The sequence below is a fragment of the Lucilia cuprina genome, chromosome 3 (assembly GCF_022045245.1).
Source record: "Lucilia cuprina isolate Lc7/37 chromosome 3, ASM2204524v1, whole genome shotgun sequence".
In the NCBI taxonomy this organism is placed as follows: Eukaryota; Metazoa; Arthropoda; class Insecta; order Diptera; family Calliphoridae; genus Lucilia; species Lucilia cuprina.
In genome coordinates this window covers 34,722,756-34,750,542 of record NC_060951.1, presented here as the reverse complement: position 1 = coordinate 34,750,542, position 27,787 = coordinate 34,722,756, and the positions used below count along the sequence as shown (strand labels likewise).

At 30.2% G+C, this 27,787-nt stretch overlaps 1 long non-coding RNA gene across 1 annotated transcript in view; it reads left to right on the top strand.

The window, feature by feature from the left end:
• LOC124418699 overlaps positions 1-27,787 on the top strand; it is a 164,884-nt gene that overhangs the window by 113,427 nt on the left and 23,670 nt on the right. The window contains exon 4 of the long non-coding RNA XR_006940163.1: positions 1,386-1,412. This is a non-coding gene — a long non-coding RNA (uncharacterized LOC124418699). The remainder of the gene's footprint in view (positions 1-1,385; positions 1,413-27,787) is intronic.

Sequence of the window (27,787 nt, the reverse complement as noted above, 5' to 3'; positions counted from 1 at the left end):
CTATCTATCTATCTATCTATCTATCTATCTATCTATCTATCTATCTATCTATCTATCTATCTATCTATCTATCTATCTATCTATCTATCTATCTATTTAGCTATCTATATAGTTTATGGTATTGCTTATAATCTCGACATAAATCTGTCCATAGTCTTAAGATTGTTATGAGTTTAAGACTACATTCCTTTCCCCAACTGCTATAAAGTATTATTACTTTGGCATCTCTTACCCACATATCTACTATACATACTTGATTTCATTGTTGCCTGCATGGCTGTCTCAATAGCAGACTGTCTCATGGTTTAGGACCTCATGATCAAATAAATAATGTGTGCGTTAGTAGTCTGCTGCTCCAAAGTTTTAAACACACTTACGAGTACAAGTTTATTATTTGGAAGAAAATTATATTAGTTTGGCTTACAGTATTATTGTTGTTCATCAGAGGGTCATAATGATGTTATTGCATGAGTATCTTATGGATTTTTAAGTGTGCATTATTGCCTTTCTATTAAGCCTTAATAAACAGAGCCTAAGTTGGTAAAATATATAAATGAGTTTTTAAAAAGGAAATACATTACATTATGTTTTATTTTTTTTTTAAGACTTCGAAATAAAGTTGATGAGCATGAAAATAATGATGATTTTATAGGCAGTTTGAGTTTGATTATTATTTGTTATTGTCTTTTGTTGTTTCCCCCTTGTTTTTGGCTGCTAATGTTCACAATATTTTAAGTTTGAAAATTCTTTAGAATTTTTGTTTAACCAAAGAAAAAATGCTTAATGTAAGCAAAACATTTTATACCAAATATCATATCATTAGTTGTAATGAACGTTTATGTTTTAATATGCCTGTTTTTTGGGGGTAATTCTTTTAAGTATCATAAATTTTTAGTACTATATTTAACAGGAATTTCCCTTAAAGTATTTTTGCTTTGATGATTCTTTGCCTACTTTCATTTTGCGAGTTTTTTTTTTTTTGTTTTCATTTAGTATTTATGAAAATATTTATCTGTTTAATAAAGTTATAAAACGCAAAAATAAAAGATATTTTAAAGAAAACATAAAAAGTAATGGTGGGAAAATCATGAGCTGCGAAAATAAATAACAGGATTTTTTCTTTAAACGTTAATGTGTCATAATGAAAAATGAAGCGGGCTGTTTGAAAGAAGATTAATTGACGATTTATTAGAGATAATTTAAATTCTTTCTAAAGAGAATATTAAGATAATACTGTTGAAAAAAATATATATAAAAATGTTTACTTTCATGTGTTTGTATAAGTGTTAGAACTTGAACGGTGTAACCGATTGCTATAGCTTTAATCCTGCGGAAAATAACAAGTTTTTTTTATTAAAATAAATATTTTTTGTTTCTATTTTCAGTGTTATGGACATCAACCATAATAAATGGTAAGTGAATCTTTTTGTTTTAACTTCTTTATATATGCCCAGCAAAAATAAAACGAAGTACTTCCAAAAGAACAACATTTATCACTACTAAAGTGAAGCACTAAGTGAATTTTTTTACCTTCTGTGAAAGTGATGTTTATTGACTTCCCAAGAAACCAAAAGAATTCAATTTTGTTTAAAATGTTATTTTGAAGTTAATTGATTAATTCGTGTAATTTATTTATTTATGTTAATATTCTTTAAGTCAAATTAGTTGTATTTTATAGTACTACAATTTCACTTCCTAATAACTTCCAAAAGAGAACATTAAAATTACTTCCTTAGAATGACTTCAGATGTAGTGAATTTGGAAACAAATAAAAAGAACATCCTTTCTATGACAAGCCTGTGTTAAATTTATTACTTCTTTAGGTCTTTTCCAGCACTTCCACGGAGTATATTCTACTTCTTTTTCGCTTCTTTGGAAGTTTTTTTTTTTTGCTGACTATAGTGTAATCTAAACTTATTCTGCCGCAAAAGTATTGTTTTCAATCCATTTGTACTTTTCACATATACATTTTGAATCCTACGTTTCTGCCAAAAATTTTTCTGAAGATCCGACAGATTTTATCTAAATATCCTAAAAATTACGGCCTATACCTTGTTCATAAGGTTTACATGGCCATTTTGAAAGCGATCGAAATTCACAATTGGTCTGGTGAATTCCATATTTAAAAAAAATATACACAATAGTACCGATCATAGAGTCAGCTTTAAACTGGTCTATAATGTGACCTATAGTCTAGTCTCTAGTCTTGGCAAAAAACTGTACTCTGTATTCTCGGCAATAGTCTGAACATACTATCAATTAAACTGTTCCACAATATGTTTCTACTACAGTCAGTTTAGTTGGGTATATTTTCAAATTATAGCCTATAATCCAGTCCATAATCCAGAGGAATAAATGTTTAAATTCATCATGGAAGTAGAAAAATCACAGATTTGAAATGGAGTCCAACTATATCAGGAAGTTCAACTAAGCATAGATATTGCTTAGTTGTAAGTGCGATAGCCTTTTTAAATCAACCAAAGTTTTAGAAACATGGGAGATTTCGCCAAAAGAAATATGTTAATTTTAAGTGGATTATCCAAGGCCGGTTATAGATCACTTCAAAAATATATAATACACATATTGTACTGTTATAAATGAATGGACATGATGGAGGCGGAAATTTTCGAGAATTTTGACTTCGATATTCAGATGTAATGAATGTGGAAGTGCTTTACGTGAATACCTGCCGTGTTACCCTAATCACGTTGGTCTTTTTCAACCAGTGCGTGAGCTTCTTTAACGAAGCCTAATTGTGCATCTTACACACAGCTAATTTACGTATGTATGTATATGGAGTTTCCAGGTTCAGTATACGTGCAATTCCAATATTTTAATCATACACTGCCTTATCCTCTGATTTGTAGCGCTCCCACTTTTTAGACACTTTTTTTCAAAAATGTATATTTCACCGTGTATTAATTCTTTAATCAAGCACACCTTTCCCCAAAATTTGGGTTTAAACCACTGCCACTACGTAAATCCTAAATGAACCTCCAACCAACCAACCGTAGTACTAGATTATGAGGGGCTATGGTTCATTTCAAGTCCCGGTAGACTAGATGTAGTGGTAGCACCTCTTTACTCCGGTAATGCAATAATACCTAAATGGTATCTTTCATAAAGGTAACATGGTCCTGGGGGGAGAAGTCGAAGTGCTTTACTTGAACACCTTTCTTGGCGGCCTATGGTGGTCTTTTTCATCCTCTAGGTCACTAAAACATAACTATTAAACACTGCACCCTTGTGAATCTTACACGCAGGTTGCAATTTACGTATATGGATGTCCGTCCATTATACGTACACTTTGCTCAAGTACTTGAGCTAAACTCTAATCTCTGACCATTGCTCACCCGCAGCTTTATTTCCGAGATGTAAAACATCACTTCCGGTTACAATCAGGCAGATGTGATGGCCTCGGTTAAGTCGGCAACACCACCTAGAGATGTAACCAGTAGAACAAAGTACAAATCCAATAATAAGCCGAAAATTGTTTATACCCTGTCCCAGTGAGTAATACAGATACTGTTGTAATTTTAGTATGAACAGAGTTCATTCAATTCAGCACATTTCCCATTTACCCGACACACTCATAAGAGAACAACATATGACACACTTATATCTGAAATACAGGTAGGTGAGGCTCGCATACTCCTTCCATCAGCCGCGGATCCGGCTCGAGTGTTTGGTGGCGTACTTTTGTTTTTGTACTTTTTTTCCTTTTTCCTCATTTTTATATTTTGTATGAAAAGTTTTCGGTTTTGGAGGATCCGTGCCATGGATCCGTGCCTGTCCCGCATGTCATCCCATATCATATACAATTAACAGCAAATCTTTTCAAACTCCTATTCCCATAGTCAATCTTTATTATCTGCTGTCTACGGAAACAGCACCGAACCCGGGGAAGAATATGATCTACAAAATTGTACGAAAGGATTCAGTCGAATGTAGAGCATTCAAAGAGAACTGTGAAATACTTTTTCCGTTTGTAGGCTTTCGTCTAAATTATATTTTTATGTCGTTTCATTATAGATATTTCATTCCTCAGTTACGCTGATTGGAAAGTTCTAAGATTTCTGAAGTTCTAAGATTTCTGTAATTCCAAGATTTTTCGATAATTCCTTGCCAATATTGTTTTTTAATGGAAAGCAGCAATAGCGTCCAATGTGTGTCTTTTCTTCGACCTGATGTACGTTCGAACAGAGTTCAATCTAAGAACTAAATTCAAGGTTTATCGGTAAGGCATCAAATCAGTTGGCGTTTACGATCAGCAACGCCTTCGTTTCATTCCAGTCTTTCAATCTTGAAAGCCTTTTTTAAGTCTAAAATCCAATTTAGCTTATTATTTTCCCATAGTGCATATGAATTTAATTTCACTCTTGATATTTTAACGTATTCTTCTCATGCCTTTAAATTGAATCATATCACTTAACCACTTGTACCACTTTTAAGCCAAATAAATCTTGTTCATAATAATATTTAAAATAAACCAAAAAACCTCAATTTTACAATCAAACATAAAATGTGTAGTTAAAATTCTTCCGCATGCTGGGTTTTTAACGTTGGCTGACTGCCTTAGTTCGTCAGGTCGTCGTAACGCTGAAGTGCCAAAATCTGTCAGAATTTCTATAACACTTTAAAATACTTTGTTGCAATAGTTACATCAAATATTATGAGGTAAATTGTGGATGTGATGTGAAAAGAGAGAGACAAAAAACGAGATTGGCTTTTATCGAAAGAAGGGGCCGAGAGAAACATTTATATCCCAGCAAAAACTTGTATTAAAATGTAAAGCATTCAAATACTAAAATTTTCTTACATAATGTAAACACATTATTTTAAAACGGTGATATCATTGCAGGGAAGTACTTACCACAATCGCTTAGAAGTAATTAGTGAAATCAGTGAATGTAAATTGAGTGTAAAAACGTATACAGCTTTCATATCTTTAAGCAAAAGTTGTCTAATGAATTAGAAAGTATTTATATAAGTCATTACTAGAGTACTATAAGTCATTACTAGAGTACTTCATTATGATATGTAGTAGTCTTTGAAAAGTATGTTACTAGGTAAGTGGTTACAACTGCAAGTTATTACCCAGTTTTTGCAGGATTGTTATGAAATTGTCTAGTTTTTTTTAGTAAATTTGATATTTATGTTCTCATTATGCCGATCACTGATGTGAAGTATGACTAGTAAATACAAAGACTCTCGAAGAATATTATAAAAAAAATCATTTTTTTTTTTTTGTTGGTTATTTTTTCCATTTTAATATTTTTGGTATAATAAACCTCTTATACTTTTAAATTACACTTAGAAAAAGCTGATTCCTTTTTGGCAAACGTTTCGTTATGGTCGAATATGAATATTTTCCTAAAACACCGTGGGGCTAATAAAAAAAAGCCAAAAATAACATTGTATATTCTTCCTCTTCAATTCCAGCCATTGTTTAACGAGTAACTTTTTCATATTTTCGCCATTTTTTTTCTTTCTTCAATGAAAAGCAGCTGCAGTTTTTCAATGCGTCGAAAAAATCTATATGAAAAAAAAAGAATCAAAAAAGAATAAAAAATAGCTAAAAGAAAAGTACCTTAAACTAGTCTCGTTGAAAGACAATAGACTTCAACTGCATTGCACATTTTACTCTATTATCCGTTACCTGTTGGGAGGGGATATCTTCTACAAACACCATTATAATGGTTTTCATAAGGAAGATGCTGGTTGTCTGTCTGGCTGAGTGACTGTCTGCTTGTGGTTTATTTTGATGGTGTTCCTTAGGAATATTTAAGTTTATGTTCATGGTGGGAGTGAAAATTGATTTACAAACTATTGCCTCACTCGCGTACATTTTTTTTTTTTTTGGATTTTGTGCATGTATAAACATGTTCGTGCTTGTTTTTTTTTCGTTTCATTTCTTTATGATTTATTTAATAGAATTGTTAAAGTTTTATTGAATTTTAACATGCAGTGTAAGTAATTAATTATAAAAAGTTATTGATTTTTTGGTTAAAGTTTGAATGTTAGAAATGAAATTTGTAACGGTAAATTTGAAAGCAGCTTAGCGTAGATAGAAAGGTAATAAGTTGCATTTAAAAGAAATTTTTAAGTTTATTTGTAAGAAAAAATATTAGAAAAATTAAAATTAAAAAAAATTATTTTTTTTAAGTCAATTTTCTCGAAAATTCTCGATTAAATGCCTTTATCTAGAAAACTCTTTCTATATTCTCTTTACAGAAAATTAATGATCCATACACTTTTTATTTCAAATTCCAAATCAATTTGTTTATGAAAATTTGCAATTAAGAAAAAATTCTCGTTATTTATTTTTTTTTTTTTTTAATTCTTGATAAATGTTCCCTGAAATAAAAGTTTTTCTTTAATTTTCTATTAAAAAAAAATTCTTGATTTCTTAAAAAATATATACAATATAATTTTACTTTTTATTTAAACTAAATTCTCGATCGATGTGATCTGTGTAAAAAAAATCTCGATCAATATTTTGTAAAAATAAAATTTTAGCCCTTTTTTTATTCAAACAAAATTTATGAAAAAATCAAATTTTTCGATTTGAAGAATATTCTCAAACAATTTTCTGCTAAATAAAAGTTCTCTTAAACAAAATTAACGATTAATTTAAGAAAGTTCTCGATCATTTTTCGATAGTACAGGAATTCATGATCTATTTTCAATATTTAAAATATTGTGGAAATTATTCAAAAAAAATTTTCAATAAATTTCCTTTTTTAAAGAATTCTAGATCAATTTTCTAATTAAAGAAAGTTCGCGATCAATTTTCACTATAAAAAACATTTACGATCAACTCGCTGTTAAAAAAAAAACTGGATCAAAAAAAAATTTTTTTTTTCAACATAATTCTCGATTATTTTTTAATTAAAGAAAGATTTCGATCAGTTTTCGATTTGAAAAAATTTTAGGTAAATATTTTATAAATTTCCATTTTAAATAAAATTTTTGATCAATTTCCTAATTAATGAAAGTTCTCGATGAATTTTCTATATGAAAAAAAAATCTCGATCAATTCGCTATTTTAAAAAGCTTATGGATAAATTATTTATTCACAAAATGTTCAATAAACTTTCTATTTAAAGAAAATGTTCGATCAATATCCTTTTTAAACAAAATTCTCAATTATTTTTCTAATTAAAAAATTTCGGATATGAAGAAAATGTTCGATCAACTCGCTGTCTTATAAAAATTATGAAAAAATTTTCTATTTCAAAAAAATTGTTTGATCAATTTCCTTTTCAACAAAATTCTCTATTATTTTTCTAATAAAGAAAGAAATCGATCAATTTTTCGATTTGAAAGAAGTTTCGTTGAATTCGCTATTTTAAGAAAATTCTGGATCAATTATTTATTCAAACAAAATTTTCGGTAATTTTCTATAAATTTCCATTTTAAACAAAATACTCGATCAATTTTATAATTAATGAAAGTTGTCGAAAAAATTCTCATTTCAAGAAATTATCGATCATTTGAAGAAATTATCGATCAATTTTATCAATTTAGTTTTTATTTCAAAAAGTGTCTCTATATTTTATTTTACATAATTCTTTATAAATTTTTTTATTTTTAGAAAATTCACGATCAATTTTGTATTTAAAGTCAATTTTTAATTTTCAAAAAAACTGATCGAGAATTTTTTTATGGCGATCAGTTTTTAGAAAATTCTCGATCAGTTTTAAGAAAATAAACAAAATTTGGTAAAAAAAATTAATTGTAAACAAAATTATTGATCAATTTTACATTTAATGAAAATTCATGATCTATTTTTTAAAAATTCTCGATCAAATTGTTATTTTTAGAAATTTCTCGATCAGTTTGTATTTAGAAAATAAAAAAAATCCCGATCAGTTTTCTACAAATCTTAACTTGTAACAACCTCCTTTCTCTCTTACGATCTAGAAGTAAAAGATGTAAGCCGCAGTGCGCAAAGCTAACAAACTATCGTCATTAACACGAACATGAAAATGAGAGAAGAATCAATGAAAAACAAAACGATCGTAAGACATAAAAGAAACTGCAATAATGTTGATGCTACATAATCATGAATGCCACAAATCGAATGAAGTCTAAGGCTTAACACAAAACCCCAAAAGAATAAAAAACAAAAAGAAGGTGGTACTCCCATGAAGATGATGATGATGATACTTGGTGTTAAATACGTTGCAAAATGTTTACTAAAAGCTGCTGTATTATATTTCTGCCAATAACAACTCGTTGTTGCTGTTGTCGTTGTTGTTGAGCACATTATCTTTTTGCTAACTTTTTAACAAAACTCTATACAAGCCGTGCGAATAAAAATCTGTAAAATACTTTAGCAATTTAAATCATAAAGAAGACAAGAACAATTCCATAAAGTAAGAAAAAAACTGGCGAAGCAGAAAAAAAAAAAACGTCACGAATTAATATTATTTTACGATTTATCTTTACGTTAACTTACAAGAGTTTGAGCTTTTGTAAAAAGGCTTAAATAGGATTTTTTTTTAAAAGTTATGCGGAATATATTACATTGGCTTTTAAGTTTAAGACAAAAACTTTTTGTATAAGAAAATGTATATAAAAACAAAAATAATTTAAAACTACTGATCAATAGCTGATCAAGAGTAGAGTAGAGGTTTTTAAAAACTAAGGAGAACCAACTCAAAAAAAAAAAAAAAAATGCAATTTTCAATAATTAATTGTCTTCTCTTAAGATCGAATTCAAAATTTAAAGTTTTTTTTTTACAAAAAGGGAATCGATCAATTGTTTTATATGAAAAGAGAACTGTTTGTAAATTTTCTATAAATACAAGTGATTGTTAATTGTTCTTAATTTTTCTATATGTCGAGAGTATATCTTACATTTTCTTTTAATAGAAGATCGTTAATTTTGTTTTAATAAAGAACTGATCGTAGATTCTCTAAAGACAACATTGAAAGTAATTTTAATAAAGAACTGATCGTAAATTTTATTTTAATAGAGCGGTATTATATTTCACAAATTTTCAATAAAAATAGTATTGAATGTTTATTCTCTTTTTGTTGAGAATAGATCATAGATTTTCTATAAATTGAGAGTGAATTGTGGATATTTTTTTTTATTATTATAGAATTGATTGTCAATTTTATGTTGTGAGAGCATTAATCGAACATATTTATATTACTAGAGATTGTAGATCATAAATTTCTAACTTTTTCTTTAGAAGAGAGTTGATCTTACTGTTTTTTTTAAATAGATAATTGATCAGATGATTGTAAATTTTTAATCTTAATAGAGAGTTTATTGTAAGCGTTATAGAAAAACAAAAATTTCCATTAATTGATAACCGATCGTATCAAAGATTTGATCGCAGATTTTCTAGTAATATTGTTTTCTATTAAATGAAAGTAGATCTTCTATTAACAGGGAATTTATTACAAATTTTCTATAAAAAGATTATAGATCGTTTGTTCTCTTTTTGTTGAGAATCGATCTTAGATTTTCTACTAAGTGAGACTAGATTGTATATATTTTTTATTACTAAAGAATCTATCGGTAATTTTGTATTAATTGATAATTTCTTGATCTCCAATTTTTCATGCAAAGAGAATTGATTTTTTGGAAAAGAGAATTGATCGTAAATTTTATTTTATTATGACATTGCATTTGTCTTTGTTTTATATAAAAAAATTATATATAAACGATCTTAAATGCTCTATTATAAGAAAATTTCTCGTAATTTTTTTATATGTATGTCGAAAGTTGATCGTAAATATTCTTTTAATAGAGAGAAGATCGTAAATTTTATTTTAGTAAAAATATTGATAGTAGATTCTTTAACAAAATTTTCCAAATTTTCTATTAGAATTGAGTTGATCGCACTTAAAAAAACGAGAACGATCGCATCACAAATTTCATCACTGATCTTCTTGTAATATCCAATTCTATGAGTTGATGGTAGATCATCTGCTAACAGGGAAAAAAGAATTCATCGCATTTTCTCTCTTTATTGAGAATCGATTATAGTTTTACTATTTATCCAGAGTAGATTGTAGAAACCATTATTTCTAGAAAATCGATCGTTGGTTTTTTTTTATTAGAGAATTGATTTTACATTTCTGGAAATAAATAACTAATCTTAAATTTTTCTCTACAAAGAGATGGCACATTTACTAGTAATATCCCATTCTATGAGTTGATAGTAGATCATCTGCTAACAGAGAATTCTTCGCATTTTCTCTCTTTATTGAGAATTGATTATAATTTTTCTATTAATCCAGAAAACGTTTTTTAGAATCGAGAATCGATCTTTAGTTTTCTTTTATTAGAGAATAATTTCTACATATCTGGAGAAAAATAAATAACTAATTTAAAATTTTTCTATAAAAAGAGAGTTGGTTAATGGTATTTAGTGGAAAACTAATCAATGATTTTTAATGATTAGAAATGTGATCTTTGTGATTTATAAATAACAAATTTTTCGGAAATTTTATATTAAATTATAAACCTTTTCATACATTTTTGGAGAAAGTGTTTTTGAAGGATATCACAGGATATTATCCCTTTTGGCTTATTGTGACATCAGTTTCTAAAAAATAACGTATTTTTTCTTTGGAAATGATCATTTACTGTAGCTGTGAACTCAAAAGACCGCTCAAAAAATAATCTTGGTGTCCCGTATACGTGAAAGAGTTAATAGAGAATAAAGAAAAGTGATCGTAGATTTTCTGCAGTTAGATAATGAATTGTAGATTTGTTTAAAACTATAAAAATCATTCTAAATTTGGATATAAGTAGAAAACTAAACATGAATTTATGTTATTAAAGAATTGATCGCAAAATTTACATAAAAAGATAACTGATCGTACATATTCTCTTTATGGAGAATTGATGGTAAATTTTCTCTTAATGAATAATTGATCGTAGTTTTTTTTATTTATATGGAATAATATGGTTTTCTGTTAAAATAGAATCTGTTGTAGAAGTGATCGTAACAGAAGTGATCGTACATTTTCCATAAAGCAAAAATTAATTGTTAGTTTTCTATAAAAAGATAAATTCATTAATATTGTTTTTAATAATAGAAAATTGATCATAAGTTATCTGTCGGTGTCATTATTTGATTTTTGCTTTAAAATTTCCACAAAAAGTAAAGTGCAAACATTGCAACACTGTAAACATTTTATATATACGAATAAAAGGAGGTATATTTGCAACGCCTCAAAAACAAAGTTAAAAGCTACAAACAAAAATTAAAAAAAAAAAAAAAAATACCACCAAATATCGTAAATATTTTCTTAGTTCTACAAAGCATATAGCAAACAACTTCAAAGTGTATAAATACAATTTCAAGTTCACGATCGTGTTGCACGATTTTTTTTATTTTCTTATATTCTGTTGCATTTCTCGCCACAAACACTTTACAATAATATTTATAATGTAAAATTTGAAACACAATTTTTATTATTGGCTTTAAATTGAATTGCAGTTTATAGTACAGAGCTAAGAATTCCAATACATATGTACATACAGTGCCAGGTGCCAAGTTTTAAGCTTGTTTAGCTCGAAACAAAAGTACACGAAAAAAAAATCAACCAGTTCCACTTGCCTGATGCCTATAACTTCTTTACAATCTACTTGACTTTAAACGTTTAACTTTGAAACTGTTTTCAGTTCTCACTATAGTAATGAAAGTGCAAAACTACATACACTACAACTTTACAATCAGTTGCACTAACAAGATGTGGATTTTATTAAACGAACTTAATTTACGACCACCCAAACTGGTCGGTAAGATCGTCATCATCATCGTTTTCATTGTAGAAATGCCTGATTCTTACTACTCATATGTATGTGAGTGCGTCATATATGTTAAACGTTTAAACGCATTTATGATCATTATGTTGATCATTCTTTATTTTTTTGCTTTTTTTTCTGCCTTTTAGTCATGCTATTATATATTAACTCCCTGTTTAATATTACGCTTGCATCCTTTTCAATATCTTAAATATAATTAGCACTTTTTGTGTAGCGTGTAACGTAACGCACGATCTAAATTATTGTAAGTTATTGTCAGGAACGACTTTTAAAGGGCTTTACATGATCAGTGTTTTCGTAATAGAGACTGTTGTTGATTATTAATGCAACAAAATATTTCGGATCTTCTTTACATTCTGCTGATAAAAGTCGAGAGAGGGAAGATTTAATCGTTCTGCTTTATCTTGGATTAGAATACTTTAGATAGCATTTATAAAATCTATATACGAGATATGGGCGTAGAAAGTTCTTGAAATCGTAGGTCTGTAGTTGTAATACGAAGATCTTGTGTAACTCAACAATTAAGTTTTCCCTTGTTTCTACCGAGATCGTCACCGGATGGCGGGTGAAAAGTGGATATATTGTCAACTCAAGACGAACTGCCCACCATCCGAAGACGAATGCTACGATAATTGAGGAAATCAGTATCTCCACAACTTTAGATCCCATAAAGATTGAAATAGAGAAAATGGTTAGCATAACTATCTATTACTAACCGCCATGCGTTAAGCCCAGAGTCCTTTATTTTATGACAACAAAAACAATTTGATATAGCTGAAGCATATAGGAGAAAGTTGAAGAAGATGCTTCAGGATATTGGAGTCTGCCAATCCCACGACGACGACAAAGAAAAATCAAATTTTCTCTAAATATCTAGAGACAAAGAGGAACATGTCCCCCGAAGAGTTGATAAATGATAATGTGTATAAGAATGAAACAATCTCACTGTATTTTTATATATATTCGAAGTCAACCCATACTTCATTGAAAAGAACTTCAAGTCAGAATCCTGAGAGTAAGGTGACAACGCCAACCCAAATGTTCCAAAGACGAACGCAACGCAAAATCAAACGCGAAAGTAAGGATGTCTTAAAAGAAGCCCTAAGAACCGAAGAAAATGTAAAAGCAAGAGCGTTGAAAAAAGCCATCTTACGCCATAGTTGCAAAGCAAAAACATCGGGACGATGCAATGCAATATATAAAGTCGGTAATCCGACAGGTAAATTTCTACAACACAATCGCTTCAAAAGTAAATCAAACAATAGAGAGCGTAAGATGCGTATTCAGCATGGTTGTGTTGGCGATAAAGTTGGCTTCTCACCAATGATCAGGGATTCTGAAGAACTTGGTAGAAAGTATCCCAAAGGAGAGAGAGTTTTCGGCGTTCTTAAAGTCTACTGTCAATATAATAGGATGTTAGAGTAAACTGTCTAATTAGTGCATACTTAGAAGTCAAAATGTTGAGTTAAACATTAACAAATAGGAGGAATGAAGAATGATTAAATCCCGTAAATTTTCAACTTTTCTATGCTGATACAAGGTCTTGTCTGATAACATTTACTTTATGTTACAAACGACACTCAACAAATAGAGAGCGTGAGCTGCGTGATCAGCATGGATGTGTTGTCGATTAGCTTAACATCTTACCAATGTACAGGCATCGTGAAAAACTTGATAAAAAGTATTCCCTCTCCCTGGGAAAATGCTAAGCTGGAACTGGCAAAGGAAAGTAATCTTCCGGCGTTCTTAAAGTCCACTGTCAATATAATACGATGGTAGAGTAAACATGTCTAATGACTGCGTACTTGGAAACCAAAAGTATTCCCTCTCTCTTGAAAGATGCTAAGCTGGGTCTGGCAAATGAGAATGAATTTCCGCCATTCTTAAAGTCCATTGTCAATATAATAAGATGGTAGAATAAACTGTCTAATGACTGCATACTTGGAAGCCAAAAAAATGGAAAAAAATGAACCGAAAATAGGTTTCTTTATTAAATCTCAAGAATTTTCAAATTCAAGATCTCGTAAAATAACATGTGCCTGGTGTCACAAGAACTTAAGTTTTCTCCTCTCAACATCAATTGCAAACATCGGATGCAAAGGTGATGAAGCAAGGACTCAGAATCTGTTTCCAGGCCCTTTGATTTTCCGACACTACTTTCAAAGTCGAATTCAATGAAACTTTTTGAAGAGGTATAAACAAAAAGTAATAATAAAATAATAAAAGTTTGTGGTCCCAACTCCCACCATGTAGCTTGGGGAACCACATATATCAATCGCAGAGGAAAATCCCTTATGGTTTTCTTATAATACATATTACATTGATGTAAGGTAATAAAGCTACATTCCTCAATCGAATCAGAGATAAGGAAGTAGATTTTCAAAGGAGCTTATAAATGAAACCGCATTGGAGAGTTTTGGACGACCATTACATAAAAGTCAACATACTACGGCGACCACCAAAGCGTATAAAGTTTCGGAAGAAATCCAAAACGATAATGTGTGGGACCTTACTAAAGAACCTTTTAGGACAGATCACTTTTCCAGGTCGAAAGAAATTTTTAAATATTTACCATCGGTATTATAATTTAGTGTCTATTCGGCTGGTCGACCAGGTTTCTCATATGAATTCAGTTAATTTCAGTGACCCCTTGCGAATGATGCTTTGTTGGCAAAAAAATTAGACATTTTCGAAAGTTTAAAGCGATCAATGAATAAATATTTAAGGAGGCGAAAATGAACTTAACAATTGTATAACATCCATGAAGATCAGACACTTTTGAGAATAAAATTAAGTTATAGATATAAATAGATTAAAATTCTCAATGGGACTAATCATTTGGTGTGGCCTCCGGTAGGTTAGTGGTTAGTGTTCTAGTCTGGTAGAACGTAGGTCGTGGGTTCGATTCCTACCTGAGGCACTGGTTAGGGAGCGCAAAACAACTAACTAACTATCACTTGGCAAACTTATCGATAAAGTTGCACGTATCCAACTGGTTAAGCGATGTCATAACTACTTTCCTTTTTCGTGTACAGCCATGCCATCGGCAAGTTTTTTTTTTTTTTTTTTGACCTTTATATTTCATCAAGTTTATTGTTCATTAGTGCACGTTCAAAGTCATGATCTAATGAACTTTTATTATGGTCATATTTTCCTTTTTCTTATTTCATTCTTAATGCTTTTTTATTTATGTGGTGATAATGAAATTAAAATTTTGTTTTTCGTTCTGTTCACAAGTTTTCTTCGATATTTCGACAGCTGCAATGGAAGACTGTTTGGTGTGATGATGTTAAAGGAAATCTCCTTTGAAAAAAAATGCGTTTAATTAAGAGCAACTGTGTTGGTATGTGTTATTTGGTTCAACATTTTCCTATAACGTTTCGCATGTTAATGGTTTAGAGGTTTTAATAATATATGACATTATGGTTATTTAGTGGCTTGTAAAAAAGAGGGTTAGGTCGTAAATGAAATAGCTGGTGATAAGTCGAAATAAGAACCATTCGAAAAAAATGATCCTTGTGAAATAAAGCATAGAGTTTGTTTTCTTCTTAGATTTGAAATAAATTTGATTTTAAATTAAAACTCAATTATAAATTTGTTTATGATCCTCTTATAACAGATTAACATTTCAAATGTCTAACCAACTTCCAAAATATTTTTCAATTGAAATCTGTTCTAAACCAACAAAAAATAACTAAAATAACTAAAATTTCTAAAAACCAAACAATTATTTAGTAAAACCATATAAAAACACTTTTACAAATAGTTTTTAATTTATAGAATCATAAACAAATTGAATCACACTACCCACAATTAAATTGCCACAAAATCCTAAATCCTCTTAAAACTTTGCACCCTATTTTCAAAATATCTACAAATATTTTCGTAAAACCGGACTAAAACTTTTTAAGCTGCCAGGGGATTGTTGTTGCTGTTGTTGTTGGATATTGTTTATTTTAATGTTTATTATAAACAACTAATTGCTTTTCATTGCAATTTAAAAAAAAAGAAATAAAATAAACTACAAATATAATAAACCCTAAATAATCCCCACAAAATCAAAAACTGCCAACTCTAACAAACAAACACATACAAACATTCACACCACAAATAGTAAAACTATATGAAAACAGCCAGCTCCTACAATTTACTATATATTCAGTTGCAGCTGCAACTAAACAACCATTCCAAGAAGGCAAAATCAAGTAAAAACAAATAAAACTATTAAAGTAGAGTAGCGCAAAATGAGTATGAATACATTGAAGTGTTTGGGGAGTATGAATTTGAAATGCTGATGCTGCTCCAGCTATTGCTGCTCTCTATGGTGTATTTTAACACTTGACCAACATAGTTTTTTTTTTTGTTGTTGTATCCTGAATCTCTATTATATGTAGAACAACAAATTGTGGTTTAAATATATACTGATGTTTATTTTATGAATCTTTTTTTACTCCAACGAGTTTTTTTGTTTTATCCATTCTTCTCTATATGGTTAGAAATTCCAACATATGTGTTTATTCTGCTTCATATAAACTTTAATACAATATTGTATAGATGGAGTAGGTAACAAAACAAAAAAAACTTGTCTGGACTGTGGTTAATGCTATGGAGATTGTATATAGACAAATTTACTCGATATTTTTCTAGTCTCCTTCCAGTGTTTTCGTTTAGACAGGAGTTTGAAGGGCTGCATTTAATAATGTACAGTTCTAGTACAGTTCTAGTTCAGTTCTAGTTCTAGTTCTAGTTCAGTTCTAGTTCAGTTCTAGTTATGTTCTAGTTATATTCTAGTTATATTCTAGTTCTGTTCTAGTTCTGTTCTAGTTCTGTTCTAGTTCTGTTCTAGTTCTGTTCTAGTTCTGTTCTAGTTCTGTTCTAGCTCTGTTCTAGTTCTGTTCTAGTTCTGTTCTAGTTCAGTTCTAGTTCAGTTCTAGTTCTGTTCTAGTTCAGTTCTAGTTCTGTTCTAGTTCTGTTCTAGTTCTGTTCTAGTTCTGTTCTAGTTCTAGTTCAATTCTTAATACAGATTTCATTCATTTTTATCTCTGCCTCTGAACTATATAAATATGGTTGAGACATATAACCAACTAATAGTGGTGGGTAACAACTGTTAAATGTTTGACCACCATGAAGAGGCAAGCAGAAGAAAGAAAAAATGGACAAGCGAACGGAAAAAAACTAAGAACGGACGGGAATATTTACAACAAGCAACAAATAGGAGTTTAATTGCATTTCAATTAAGAAAAAAAGGAAAATTGAAGAACAATTATGCAACATAAGTTGTTTGAGTTTTTTGCTCCTTGATCCCTCTCTTTCTCCATTACCATTTTTTAACATTTCCTAGTCACAATAAAGGAAAAATTAAAACAATTTCCGATGGTTTTAAATTGTTTTTATATACTAGACCCTGAAAAATAACTGTGTGAGTGTGAGTAGATCGCAAAAAAAAAACACTTGAAATCACATTCAATGTGACAAATTATGTTATAAATTCTAGATTGCGTTTGGTTGTAGTATTTAGTTGACTGACTATAGTTAGTTTGATAGACACTTAAACGCCCAAACATGTTTCAAAATCAGTTTACCATGATACAATTTATGTTACGGATGAATATACTGGTATAACACGTTGTTCTTTTGCCATTTATGCTCTGTTCTTTTTTCCTTTAATTTTTTGTGTGAATGCTTTTTAATAGAGCAAAGTGTTTGTATTCTGTTGCAGTTTGTTATACGTTTCGTACGTTCGTTTGTTATCGATAGAGTGACAGTTTAACATGATTTTAAAAGATGATTGGATTTGTTAAAAGTGATTAAGATGATGACGTTTATGATACGCCTGTTTGTGTCTGTGTTATCTCTGCAGAGAATGATGATTGCCGTCATTATTAATAGTGATTGGTGTGATTGGTTTCGACAGCTGTTGTGGGCAATATGGCGTTGGATGTAATGATTAGGTTTAGACTGTAAAATATGTGACGAATTTCTTAGTATTAAAATAGTTATTCTTTTAGAATTCAATTGTGCTTGTCCTAGTTCAGTTCTAGTTCAGTTCTACTTCAGTTCTAGATCAGTTCTAGTTCAGTTCTAGTTCAGTTCTAGTTCAGTTCTAGTTCAGTTCTAGTTCAGTTCTAGTTCAGTTCTAGTTCAGTTCTAGTTCAGTTCTAGTTCAGTTCTAGTTCAGTTCTAGTTCAGTTCTAGTTCAGTTCTAGTTCAGTTCTAGTTCAGTTCTAGTTCAGTTCTAGTTCAGTTCTAGTTCAGTTTTAGTTCAGTTCTAGTTCAGTTCTAGTTCAGTTCTAGTTCAGTTCTAGTTCAGTTCTAGTTCAGTTCTAGTTCAGTTCTAGTTCAGTTCTAGTTCAGTTCTAGTTCAGTTCTAGTTCAGTTCTAGTTCAGTTCTAGTTCAGTTCTAGTTCAGTTCTAGTTCAGTTCTAGTTCAGTTCTAGTTCAGTTCTAGTTCAGTTCTAGTTCAGTTCTAGTTCAGTTCTAGTTCAGTTCTAGTTCAGTTCTAGTTCAGTTCTAGTTCAATTCTAGTTCAGTTCTAGTTCAGTTTTAGTTCAGTTCTAGTTCAGTTCTAGTTCAGTTCTAGTTCAGTTCTAGTTCAGTTCTAGTTCAGTTCTAGTTCAGTTCTAGTTCAGTTCTAGTTCAGTTCTAGTTCAGTTCTAGTTCAGTTCTAGTTCAGTTCTAGTTCAGTTCTAGTTCAGTTCTAGTTCAGTTCTAGTTCAGTTCTAGTTCAGTTCTAGTTCAGTTCTAGTTCAGTTCTAGTTCAGTTCTAGTTCAGTTCTAGTTCAGTTCTAGTTCAGTTCTAGTTCAATTCTAGTTTAGTTCTAGTTCAGTTCTAGTTCAATTCTAATTCAGTTATAGTTCAGTTCTAGTTCTAGTTCTAGTTCAGTTCTAGTTCAGTTCTAGTTCAGTTCTAGTTCAGTTCTAGTTCAGTTCTAGTTCAGTTCTAGTTCAGTTCTAGATCAGTTCTAGTTCAGTTCTAGTTCAGTTCTAGTTCAGTTCTAGTTCAGTTCTAGTTCAGTTCTAGTTCAGTTCTAGTTCAGTTCTAGTTCAGTTCTAGTTCAGTTATACTTCAGTTCTAGAATCGTTCAGACACAGTTTTAGTTTAATTTTAAATATTTTAAAAGCGTTAAACATCAAAATTTTCTAACACTGAGTTCAATGACTTCTAAACAAAATAATAAAAGAGGGAATAGTAGTTTTAAAACTTTCTAACAAAATAATGAAAAGTACAATAGTTTTAAGTATTAATAAACAATCCGCATGTTCGGAGAGGGATTAACTATTTACCACATTTATCGATTCATTCAAGGTACTTAAAAAGTCAAGTTAACACAATTTTAATCCAATTAATTAACAACTAACCAACATACCTCTATGAAAGACAACATTTTCTAAAGTAAAACTACTAACTTAACATCGCTAACTAAGGCTGCAGTAAATGTAGGGAAATGTCTGACTAAAGAGGAATTTTTATGACAAACTTTAATCATATAAAGCTCCGGATGCAAAAAACATATAGAAAGAAAGGGTTCACACACAAACTAAACGCGAATACGAATGTTGAGTGCACTTTAAGGATTTAGTATTTTGCATACGGGTGCAATTTCAATTGCGATACCACTTAACGCATTGCAACGCATCTCTTAGTTAAAGGTAGCAAATGAAAGAAAATGGAAACACTCATCATCTATATGACTAAATACACGTCCTCGAAGAGGTTTTAATTAACAACATACGCACTGCTAAATTTACGCACATTAATGCTCTAAAGTACGCGTACAAGTACTTTAGAACAGGGAATTAATATGGATGTATTGCAGCATTATTTTGCTTACAGCTTTAACTGTGGTTTCCTTATTGTCTGAGTTTGCTAACAAATTCCCCCGTTTGGCTCTTCAGCTTCTTCTAATACCTTCTCTTACTAGTTAGCAACGAGGAACAGACAGACAGTTTTAGTAGAAGTTTAGTAATAAATGCGTTTAATCATTAGCAAAAAAGCATAGAAACAGAATGAAAAACGGCAGTAATAACCGGCAGCTACAAACCGGCAACCGACAACAATCAACTTCTTTAAATCAGTTAAGTAATAAACTAATGACAACATTAACAGCGCAGCCTACATGTATTTACCAGGGAATGACGATGACTACGACAAAGGAAAAACTGTACAGGAAAACTTTACACACACGCATTATTATCTTCACTTTATGGAGAGCCTGACTTCTACTTATTCAATTTTATATTAGTTCTTTAAGAGTTTACAAGGAGGGTTCTTTTTCATACTTAATGATTTAAATAGCGATTAAAATCAATATAATTGATATTCAATAAACGGAAGTTTAACATGATTTCTTATGTATTTACAGTGAGTAACACACGTTCTTTTGTTTGAAGAGAAAAGCGCATAAATAAGGGAATAAAAATAAAATTTATCTAAAATTTCCTAAAAAAAAATATTGAAATAGAAAATTAATTAAAAATTTTGAATAAAAAAATATTTATCTAAATTTTGTATAAAAAGAAAATTTATCAAACCTTTTCAATAGAAAGAAAATTTATGGTAAATTTTCCATAAAAATTATCAAAAACTTTTATTATTATTGACTAGACTATAGACTAGACTATAGACTAGACTATAGACTAGACTATAGACTAGACTATAGACTAGACTATAGACTAGACTATAGACTAGACTATAGACTAGACTATAGACTTGACTATAGACTAGACTATAGACTAGACTATAGACTAGACTATAGACTAGACTATAGACTAGACTATAGACTAGACTATAGACTAGACTATAGACTAGACTATGATAGACTAGACTATAGACTAGACTATAGACTAGACTATAGACTAGACTATAGACTAGACTATAGACTAGACTATAGACTAGACTATAGACTAGACTATAGACTAGACTATAGACTAGACTATAGACTAGACTATAGACTAGACTATAGACTAGACTATAGACTAGACTATAGACTAGACTAGACTATAGACTAGACTAGACTATAGACTAGACTAGACTAGACTAGACTAGACTAGACTAGATATAGACTAGACTAGACTATAGACTAGACTATAGACTAGACTATAGACTAGACTATAGACTAGACTATAGACTAGACTATAGACTAGACTATAGACTAGACTATAGACTAGACTATAGACTAGACTATAGACTAGACTATAGACTATAGACTAGACTATAGACTAGACTATAGACTAGACTATAGACTAGACTATAGACTAGACTATAGACTAGACTATAGACTAGACTATAGACTAGACTATAGACTAGACTATAGACTAGACTATAGACTAGACTATAGACTAGACTATAGACTAGACTATAGACTAGACTATAGACTAGACTATAGACTAGACTATAGACTAGACTATAGACTAGACTATAGACTAGACTATAGACTAGACTATAGACTAGACTATAGACTAGACTATAGACTAGACTATAGACTAGACTATAGACTAGACTATAGACTAGACTATAGACTAGACTATAGACTAGACTAGACTAGACTATAGACTAGACTATAGACTAGACTATAGACTAGACTATAGACTAGACTATAGACTAGACTATAGACTAGACTATAGACTAGACTATAGACTAGACTATAGACTAGACTATAGACTAGACTATAGACTAGACTATAGACTAGACTATAGACTAGACTATAGACTAGACTATAGACTAGACTATAGACTAGACTATAGACTAGACTATAGACTAGACTATAGACTAGACTATAGACTAGACTATAGACTAGACTATAGACTAGACTATAGACTAGACTATAGACTAGACTATAGACTAGACTATAGACTAGACTATAGACTAGACTATAGACTAGACTATAGACTAGACTATAGACTAGACTATAGACTAGACTATAGACTAGACTATAGACTAGACTATAGACTAGACTATAGACTAGACTATAGACTAGACTATAGACTAGACTATAGACTAGACTATAGACTAGACTATAGACTAGACTATAGACTAGACTATAGACTAGACTATAGACTAGACTATAGACTAGACTATAGACTAGACTATAGACTAGACTATAGACTAGACTATAGACTAGACTATAGACTAGACTATAGACTAGACTATAGACTAGACTATAGACTAGACTATAGACTAGACTATAGACTAGACTATAGACTAGACTATAGACTAGACTATAGACTAGACTATAGACTAGACTATAGACTAGACTATAGACTAGACTATAGACTAGACTATAGACTAGACTATAGACTAGACTATAGACTAGACTATAGACTAGACTATAGACTAGACTATAGACTATAGACTAGACTATAGACTAGACTATAGACTAGACTATAGACTAGACTATAGACTAGACTATAGACTAGACTATAGACTAGACTATAGACTATAGACTAGACTATAGACTAGACTATAGACTAGACTATAGACTAGACTATAGACTAGACTATAGACTAGACTATAGACTAGACTATAGACTAGACTATAGACTAGACTATAGACTAGACTATAGACTAGACTATAGACTAGACTATAGACTAGACTATAGACTAGACTATAGACTAGACTATAGACTAGACAAAAATAAGAGCATAAAAGGCTAGACTATAGACTAGACTATAGACTAGACTATAGACTAGACTATAGACTAGACTATAGACTAGACTATAGACTAGACTATAGACTAGACTATAGACTAGTCTATAGACTAGACTATAGACTAGACAAAAATAAGGGCATAAAAGGCTAGACTATAGACTAGACTATAGACTAGACTATAGACATTTGTAAGAAAAAATTTAGGAAATATTTTAACTTTTGTCGTTGTGAATGTCGTCATGATGACAACTTTCCTCCACAAAGATTCATAAAATAAATAATTCCTATCCTATTCAGCATATCAGATTGAAGATTTACATATTTTTTTATAAGTTTGTCACATCATCAATTTTCAAATCATAGAAATCTGTGTAAAATTGACACCCAAAAGCCTAAATAAAAGTTTGCCTTCAACAACATTTCATCCCTTAAAAGCTAATAGTCATCTAATTGATATATTAAAGTCATTATAGCATTTCATTCTTTTTGCAAGTTCAAAATAATAAATAAGTTCATGTGCTAACTTCGCATAAATCAATGTATGTTTGTGTAATGAACCATAAATGACACCATATAAACCTTTTTTTCTAGCTTTCTATATCAACATATGCTAGAAATAATAAAATTTTCCTGGTATTTATTTATACTCACCAACTTTGGCATCAGCAAGCACAATAAAGTAGCAACATATAAGAACTTAAGAATAGAAAAAACAACAACAATATGTTGTCATAGCTTATTTAGTCATTTTCCTTTAAGACTCTCCATTATGTTAATCCCTGACAGTTTTGCTAATTCCTACTTTTCGCACAAACATTTTCAACTTTTCACAAGACTCACCTCCCCATCCACCTCCATCTAACAAAACACACCCATTCAACACCCACTTCAGAACCTCTATTAAACTTTAGTTATTGGCAAAGTTTGTTTTGGGTTATTTGTAAGAAGTTCTTCGTTGTTGATTCTTTTAGTTAAGCCTTTTATTAAATGCTGAAGAATAAGTGTTCGTTTGCAAAGAGGAGAAACCTCAATAAGTATTGAGTAGTACCTACATGTATGTAGTCAATGGAAACATATTGAAAAAACACTTGTAAAGTTTGAGCGAACTAAAAAGAAAATGTATTTAATGACTATAACAATTTTCATTGGTGTGATGTGATGTAGTAGTAACCAGAAGGAATACTGTTTTGTACTTCATCATCATACAAATAGTGGCATAAGTCACATATTCACATGTCTTGGATGTATGGTTTTCTTCTTCTTTATTTATTTTTTATTTTTTGGTGTCTTATATTTTATGTGCTGTTTATTTTAGCCAACTAATTCACTTTCATCGCACGTACTAACGAAAAGACAAGTTAACAAACATCCATACATGTCGGTACAAGTTAATGGTATTTTTATAGGGTTTTACTGGAGGAAAACGGCTAGTATATGGTCATCTTAAATTGGGATATATGATGATGGTTTCAGAAGGTATAATCAAATTCAAAACTTGCTTTAAATTGCAGATTTTTTGTGTTGAATAACTTTAAAATTCACGTACTCCTCTGTAGACAGTGCGTCCTATATCAAAATATATGGACATCAAGTTCAAAATCGGGAATATTTTAAAATTGTGCTGATTGTTAACAGCGCATGTCTGATTTCCTCTTTCTGAGATGAAACTTAAAAGCTTTGGTTTGAAAATATTGAACAGAATTCAACATGACTTACTCTAGTCAGACTCTAAACTATAATCTCTTTTATTAAAATTAATCAGATTCTAGATCAACTAATATATCTGAGTTTACTCCAAATTGACAAGAATGGATGTTATTCTAAACGATCAAACTAAAATTGATACAATTCTAGATGAAATGGCTACAATTTATCCTGTTCTAGTCAAAATGGCTAGAGATTATCAGATCTAATCATATACAGTTCTAATTTATCTAGTTTAAGTCGTATTGATCCAATTTTAAAAGAGTTGATCTAAATATAGTCAGACATACTAAAACTAATATAATTCTAGTTAAAATGTTAAGAACTGAACTAATTTTAGTTCAATTAACAACATTTAATCCCATTCATAATAATTAAGTCGAATAGAATAAGAAAACAACCAATTTCAGTTAGATTGAATAGAATATATCTAACACATTCAATAAATTGTATCCATTCCAGTCCAACTGGGCAAAACTAATCATATTCCAGAATTGATCTAATTTGAGTTGAACAGAATAGAATCTTATAATCAGGGAAACCGAAAACATGCTCTAAAAAAGTATTTTAAGCGCTTTAAATATGCCGTAAAAAACTCAAAATATGCTCTTAAAATTTAAAATATATGCTTCAAAAATAAAATTTTTTATTATTTTTTAACATTGAAAAGCTCAAAAAGATTGAAATTGTAATGAAATAATAAATGTTTAATGTCATATTCTATATCCTACAACATTTTGTTGTAAATGTTTCATCTCATAGTTTGAAAAACTAGTATAATGGAATTCCGTTTTACGTTCAGATAACCAATAAATAACATGAAACCATTTGGTCCCCAAAAAACATATTTCAAACGACAAAGTTTGACACATTTCTTCCAATTGTATTAATAGCTTTTAAACTCGGTGTTGACATAAATTCCAATAATTAGTTTTTTAAACTATAAAAATGGATTGGTCTCATGAAATCAAAAGTAATCGGTTTTATGTCCGATTTTAAATTTTTTTTTAAATAAAGTATTGAAAAGAAAATTAAAAATGTATAAAAACGAAAAATATGCACTAAAAGAGTAAAATATGCTCTAAAAACTCGAAAATATGCCTTAAATATGCTAAAAAAAACAAATCATGCAAAATTATGCTCTTATCGGTAAAATATGCAAAAATATGCTCTAACAAATCGATGCCAAAATTCTCAAATTGATCTGAAACGTGTAAATATCTTATCCATGAGTCCATACGACGCACCACAAAAAACATGCATTTGCATATTTTGGTTTCCCTGCTTATAATAGACCAGATGTTATCCAATTCAGTACCAAACAAGAACCGATCTAATACGAGTTAGATTAACAACCTACTAGTCCAATTGCCCAAAACTAATTGATCCGATTTTAGTCTTAAAGACTGGCTTTGACTCAATTCTAGATGTATAGACTGAAATAATTGCAAATCTAGTCGTGTAAACTGCAATTAATCCGAATCTAGACGAATCGAATGGAATTGATCAAAATCTTATAAAAACCACTAGAATTGAACCAGTTCTGATCGAACAGACTCAAACTGATCCAATTATAGAGGATCTATGGACTAATTGACCACAATTTATATCATTCCCGGTGATTTGATTAGATTTAATTAAATTCTAGTTAAAATGAATATGATTAGTCCAATTATAGTCCATCTTAGTAGAACTGTATCAATTTTAGTTGAAATGATAATAATTGATCTAATTCCAGTCGATTTGAAATCCCCCTCAGTAAAATATTTTCAAACTTTGGTAATGAGTATTGCAGGTAATGTACTTATTTCATATATTACTTGGTAATGAGTTGTCATTATCAATAAAATAATTATTTTTTTTAGAGAATTTGTAGTCAATTGTCTATAGCGTATGTCTAATAAGGAATTAGCGTATGTCTAATGAGGATTTAGTTTCTAACAGTAGACGATTTAAGAAGCTTTTTCAAGAAATGTTGATATTAACATTTGTGTCGAAACCATTCCAGATAGTATGATAAAATTACTTTTTAATGGGGCATTGAGAAAGAGAATAGACTAGCAAACATAAAAAATAACTGTAAAGCCGAAAAAGTCTGTGTAAGCAGATTTGTAACCAGTTATTTTTAGGTCTTACACTTTTCTCGAATATTACTTGCCTTCTTACCGGATAAGTAAAGATTTTGGTGGGCCATTCTGTTAAACTGACTCCAATTGAAACAATTCTATGCTTTTCAATTTGGGGGATTAGGGATTAATATTCAATATTCGATTAAACTTAATAGATAGTGTCGATAGTAGATTTTTTCTTTTGGTGCTCCGAATCTTATTCTTTACGTTAAACGTGCAATAGTAAATTTCCTAATGCTCCCTAAAGCGTAAACTCTAAATCCATTACAAAGGAAAATATATCGGTTTTCGTTGTTTTTCTCTATCGTCTACTTTTTGTATGGTTTGAGTCAAAAGTTCAAGAGTTTACTAGTGCAAAAATTCATACGACTCGTATACGTTCCACATATGCTACACTAAGTACATATGTATATATGAACATTAGGGAAATAACATTTTTACAATTTTTAAAGATTTTAAATCTGCTCTATACGTGAGGTATATCACTTTCCCCAAATCATTCAAAAAGTTTCCGCGGTAAATGCTTTTAAGTTTTTGATATTTACTTTAAATATAAATTTAAATGTATTAAACTAAAATCAAAAATTTTTGATTTAAACAAGTGTTGTTGTAGAAATAACGATATATAATCAGAGGAAGAGCAAGGATTTGAGCTGAGGTTTAACCCTCTTCCAAATTTTGTGCCCAAACACGGGGGTTATTATATAAAAATTTCATGTACAATGACCTGAGATATTAGAACACTACTGACTGGCACGTAGTGATTGCAGCTAATTATGGTTATAACTCTAATGTAATACACTCATATATGTATGTATGTATGTATGTATGTATGTATGTATGTATGTATGTATGTATGTATGTATGTATGTATGTATGTATGTATGTATGTATGTATGTATATTCCCTCTAAGTTTAAGAGGAAAAATAAACATACATTTAGACATAAACAAACAATGCCTGATGATACTGATGGTTTTATAAAAAAAAAATAAAACTATCTCTGTTTGCAACACTTCAACTTTGCAACTTTAAAAAAAGTCTCAACGGTAGCTTTAGTGATGCCAAATAAGTCACTGATATTATAACAACTACAAACTGATTGTTAACGTTACACAGATGCTGCCTGTCACTGATGCCATGTTCATATATACAGAGAGAATATGGTTGTCATTGCTATAGATGTAATTTCTCACTAGAATTTCCAATGCGAGCCAGAGTAATATACTACCAGGCATGGAAAATTAAAATTTTGAAAAGGATTAACTTGTTAAAAAATTAGTACTTTAAGACTAGACAACACCTCAGGCTGGACTTAGGACTGGACAAGACTATTTGTGAACTACAATATAAAGTATACTTTAACAGGAATATAGACCTGCCTATAGACTATAGACAAGACTATAGACTAGACTATAGACTAGACTATAGACTAGACTATAGACTAGACCATAGACTAGACTATAGACTAGACTATAGACTAGACTATGGACTAGACTATAGACT